The sequence below is a fragment of the Sinocyclocheilus rhinocerous genome, unplaced genomic scaffold, assembly GCF_001515625.1.
Source record: "Sinocyclocheilus rhinocerous isolate Xijiao unplaced genomic scaffold, SAMN03320098_v1.1 scaffold5670, whole genome shotgun sequence".
NCBI classification, from domain to species: domain Eukaryota; kingdom Metazoa; phylum Chordata; class Actinopteri; order Cypriniformes; family Cyprinidae; genus Sinocyclocheilus; species Sinocyclocheilus rhinocerous.
The window spans coordinates 64,219-69,693 of record NW_015632468.1 but is presented as its reverse complement, the minus strand read 5'-3'; the positions used below and the strand labels follow the sequence as shown (position 1 = coordinate 69,693).

At 38.3% G+C, this 5,475-nt stretch overlaps 1 long non-coding RNA gene across 1 annotated transcript; it reads right to left on the bottom strand.

Moving 5' to 3' along the window:
* Window positions 1-3,111: 3,111 nt before the first annotated feature.
* On the bottom strand, window positions 3,112-5,269 carry LOC107742421 (uncharacterized). Its single transcript, XR_001640308.1, has 3 exons — window positions 5,027-5,269; window positions 4,788-4,906; window positions 3,112-3,771 (listed from the first exon to the last, which is right to left on the bottom strand). It is a non-coding gene; the product is annotated as an uncharacterized LOC107742421 (long non-coding RNA).
* Window positions 5,270-5,475: the final 206 nt, after the last annotated feature.

Below are 5,475 nucleotides of genomic sequence, written 5' to 3'. Positions count from 1 at the left end.
TAAATACACTTGGTGGACTCCAACTACCTTTGTATTTATCCTACTGTTTTTACCAATCAAATGTCATTTTTTTATACTTAGTTTTTTTTCTTCTTCTTTTTTTTTTTGATTTGTTAAGATCCCTGTCTTACCTTAATGTTTGTACACACATCAGTTTTCCTGCACTGTAAAAGTAGCTTTACTGTCTTTTAAACCTTATTCCAGCTTTCTCTTTTAAAACGTGTTCCAGCACTAACTGTTTTAGCATTAAATACAGGTTAAATATTCTTCAGAAGCTTTTCACTCTCACAGTGTTTGACATAGGGAGGTGAATGAGTGTTAGATGGCAAGTCATACTTCATTTTTGGTTGTCTTTTGTTAGTTTTGAGCTACTGCTGCCCATTTTTGTGAAGGATAACATAGATTCTCATTGGCACGTAACTTAAGTGTTTTAAAGTACTGGGCTCAGATTGATCTGGATTCTTTCATTTACAGTTGTTAAACATTTGTACTTCGGAACAGACTATTTCTATTAATGAAAATGTAAGTGTTTTCCTGCATTTGTAAATCTTAAAATGATGCTCGCAGGTCAGTGTACTGTGAGTACTGGGACATTTCTACAAGAATTGGAAGTGCATGTGCAACTAATTAAGAAATTATTCTTGCTATGAATCCAGACATAATCCAGGGATGTTTGGACGTTAATGATTCACAATAACTAAAAGGTTTTTCCCAAAATTCCATTAAACATCATTGCAATGCTGTCTGTTCCTGTTTGTTTTTTATTTTGAGTGGCTTGATGGTCTGTTCTCATCTGAGTGCTCCTGTGGTATTTGATTTTGAACAGATATCTACTGAAATGGTGTTTATTCCAGATGTATTTTTGATGAAATTACAGTCAGTGCTCATTGTCTATGATCCCCCTTTACTAAAGCATGTCATGACCCCTAAACTCAACAACAGGACCCCACCCTGAAAGCCCAGCACAACAAGGTTGCATGGTATCTCAAGGAGTTGGTTAATGGGTTTCAAGAAATACCTTTTGTCATCATTATGCATTAAAGCATAAACACAAACTCAACACAAAAATTCCAAATCCTCCCAGAATGTTGATTTGGTTTTGGGTGTGCCAGAGAATCTTCTTTTTGTTTTTCCTCTTCTCAGTATGGAATCTCATCTCATTTTCTTGGTCCTACGCCTTCCACAGAATATATAAATACAGATAAATACATTTAGACCATTTAACTTAATGATTGCTATCGGGATGTGAAGAGACTTTCAACCAGCATAAAAAAAATTTTCTGAAGACAATCACCTATTGCACCTTTAAACCCAGAATATTCCTTACGTGATGGTTACTAATTGTTTTTAAATATCCTGACGTGTTTACAGGAAAGACGTGTGGGAAAACTTGATTCCTTCATTAAGAGTTTTGTCTAATTTGTTCTTTGGTTTATGTTTTCTTTTATTGTCTGCATGTTTCTCTTTCTGTCTGTGCTTTTCCTCTGTTCCTGTTTGGTCACACCCTTCTTCATAACGAATGCCTCTGTCAGTAAACACATGTTGCAAGTGCTCTTGACTGTCCACAGGGAAACCCAGGAACACTATACAGACTGGTGAGCACCAGCTTTCACTGAGCCAACAGGAGAATGGTAACTATCCAAGGCTAACCCAAGAGCTGAATGACAATAAGTACCTTGCCCCTCTGCCAAACACCCACAAGCAACTGCAGCAGCCACAGCTTCGTATCAATGTTCAACATGTTGATGCTCCTCCGAGGGTCCCACCAACTCCATCGGTGCCTAATGTGCAGCTGCGAAGGCTAGAGCAGCACCAGCTGCAGTTGCGGCACATTCGGCAACGCCAGGAACAGGAACGGCTGCAATGGCTGTGTCTGGAGGAAGAAAGGCAGTGGCAGGAGCAGCAAAGGGCATTGGAGAGGCAACGTCGAGAGCTGCTTCAGTTGCAACTACAACAGCAGCAGCAGGAACACCGACTCCGCCGACAGCTCCTGCAACGGCAGCTTGAGATGGAGCAGCAACAGAGACTCAAACATCAGTCACAGGTGAAAAGGCAGGTGAAAGGGCAACCGTGTCTCCAGTCACATTCATCTGGACTCTGCACCATCTATGAGGCCATGGAGACCAGCGAGGAGGAAGAAGGGGATGCAGAAAACGGATCTATCGCCAACCAAGGTTCCCCCAACCAGACAGCCCATTCCATCCCGACAGACCTACCGCTTAGAGTGGCCAATGGAAACCTTCGCCGACCACCTCCACAGGAACTAGACTGGAACACAAAACTGGACATGGTCCAGCAGCTTATTAACCAGGCTATGCTTCTAGCTGGGGAGGACGGCTGTCTTCCGATCCTGTACCTACCTGGGCAAGGAGGGGGCATCCTCAGCCCTCTAGAGAGCAGCATGTGGCCACACATCATGTCCCACTTCGACTGCTCCACCGCAACAGTGGCCTCTGTCAGTAGTTACTCCCCCAGCAGCCAGGCCAGTTCCCCGCAGGGTGACTGGACTGTGGTGGAACTGGAGACACATCACTGACGGTCTGAGCACTATTCAACCCAGCATGTGCACTAAAGACCAATATCAATCACCTATCCCAAACTATTATAGAAAACACTAAGCTGTCCAATAGCTCTACCTGCATTTTACAAATGTATCCTATAAGCCTTCTAATTGGGTCTCTTGTGTTCTAGCTTATCCCTTCTGAATGCAGTCATTTTGAGTCTTCAGTACGCAAGCACATTCCTGAAGAGTTTGGGTTTCTTTGTAGCTTAAACTCTCACCTATAATTTTGCTTCAACAATCATACTTTTTTTTTTTTTTGTATTTAAACTTTAGACATATTTATGTATTCATGGTATTTTATTAATTACATGCCTGTAGGATTTCAACTACTTAGTCAACATGAAAACTATATTTACTTTGTTTCAAAGTTGAACACACCTAATATGTACACGTATTTAGATCGCTTTGACCGTTCTCTGTAGATCCCACCTTCTCACGTGCCACGATTGGTCGATTATGTACAATGCCTGCATGTTATTGGTCAAACTACTTTTTGATCATTACCTTCAGCAAGGCAATATAGAAATCCTGGCCAGGACGCTTTTGGGAGCCTCAAAGAACAGTTTGTAAAATGGTTTTGAGCAATTATTTTAAGTAATATTGCTTTTTTTTTTTTTTTATCTTGCCAATAGATAATGCAGTAATTTAACAGTGGTTAATGGTTTCAACAAGGGACTAGTTCCTCACGATTGACTGTAAACTCACATTCAGGTCGGTCTCCATTTTGGTATGAAACGGACACTTTTCTCAATCTAATCAATTATGTTGATTTTAACACTTTACTGAAGGCCCAACAGGTTACCATCACAGCCTATTGAAGTTCTTATTGCCAAACAGCTTTTTGGTCCTGTTAACCTATATGACTGCATTTGCCAAATGATCATATTCAGACAACTTTCTGTTTGTCTCTGTTTTATATATTATTAGGTTAGTAGAGATTTTTACATAGATATAGGTTGTAATTAGATCATGCATTCTGTTGTGTTATGGGTAATGTTTTGTTGTTGTCCAAGGACTGTTGACCTCATGTGGCTTCAGACAGAGCTACTCTGTTTGCTATTCTCCTCTGGAGAGGGGGATTTCAGCTGTGGGGGAAACTCTTGTCTCCCAACATTCCTGAACCATTACTTCATTTCCTGGGTCCTTCTTGTTTCAATGGGTTTCCTGGGTTACTGATGATGTTGTGGCAACTAGAAAAAAGGAGGTGTCTAAAAGACACATGAGGGAGAAAAGTAGTGAAGGAAGTGTATATATGAGAGAGAGAATGTTCTCTACTCTAGTAAAGACACAAAGCTGTAGTATATGAGCTGTCTGTTGTCAATGCCATCAATGTGACTTTTTTTTAGATGCTGTGGAGGGTGTATTTGTATATAGAGTTAGATGTACAATATCTGATGGAGGGGTCAGAGTGTGTGCTTGTTGGCAAGACTTACTATTAGTATTAAAATAATTAGTATTTCTGTTATATTTTCTATAGCACTTTAGTAATCTAATGTCTGTCTTTTTGTTCATTTTTGTTAATGTGCATTGTCTTCACTTTTAGAAACGTTACATTTTTCGGTTGTTGACTAGCTGTTGCACTAGCGCCACCTACTGATGATGAATCATAAAAAGAAATTGATGCAGTGCTGGTTTCTTAGGACAAACCAATTTAATTATTTATATATTTAGAGAAAAAATTATCACAGCCAACAGTTAAATGTTCTTTCTGAGGTAAGTTGATATTAGTTATTATTATTATTATTACTGGAAGATATATTGCAATTGTATATTATAGATAATGGTTGTAGTTTTCTTTTTTCTCTATTAAAATCATAAGTGCAATGATGATGGATGAATTAGATACAACCACATATTTAAGATTTATATCCTTTTCGTGTTTTTAGAACAACAGTAATATTTGAACCATTTAATTAAGGATTTAAAGATGGAGGTTAATGGAGGAGTGGAACCATGTAGTATAATTTGTCTTATGAAACTATTTTTGGTTTATTAAAGAAGAGGACAAAGTAATTAGCTGCAGAGTTGATTACTTTGGAAGAAAGACACAATAAAACTTCATTATTTAAAGAAAGATATATTTCTAGATACATTTTCATTTATTTTTTTAAAGATATATTTCAGGTGTATATCAATGTTAATTCATGTTTGAAATATTTGGCATTATTCGTGAAGGTTGCACGTTTGGATGAATATCCAACATTTGTTCTAATATTTCACTCACCTCCATGTCGTCTGTTCGTACTGTGCTCACTTTTTGTCCTCCAGCTCCATCTGTCTGTGTCCTGATTGCAAGTGAGTGCAGTAGTCGTTCATCAATCATACTGCACTTCTCAAACGTAGCTACAGTGAATAAAACATGAAGGCTACTATTTCTAACAATCATAAGAGGTTTACGTTAATTCTAGCCTGTAGTTTGAGCTTGCAGTATTTTGCTATCAGCCAAAGCTAAGCTAGAATTACCTTCTCGATCGTCTTGACTTGGCTGGATGGTGTGGTGTGAGTTACAATGCTATAGCTATGAACAAACTTCACTGTGGACAATAAATACCCCATTTGAGAAAGAAAAAAAAATCTATTTTCAGTAGGCTAAGTCCGACGGTTTTCGCTTTAGCTTGTGAAGCCCGCGCGCGCCGAGCACCGCTTGACTAAAACGGTTAACCAATCACAGTGCTTAATTATTCACACAGTCAGGTTTGATGTGTTATATCATATTTAATGTTTTAAACAGATGTATTAACATGCATGTTTAGGTTTATTGTAGCTATATTTTATTATGTATGTTTGGATATTCAAGTTTCGATTCGAACTACAAATAGTATTTTTTAAAAATCAGTTTAACTGTTTTAAACTGTCAGGTTTAAATCTGACTGATCAAATAATGCTTAATTTTGACTGGATTATGTGCTATT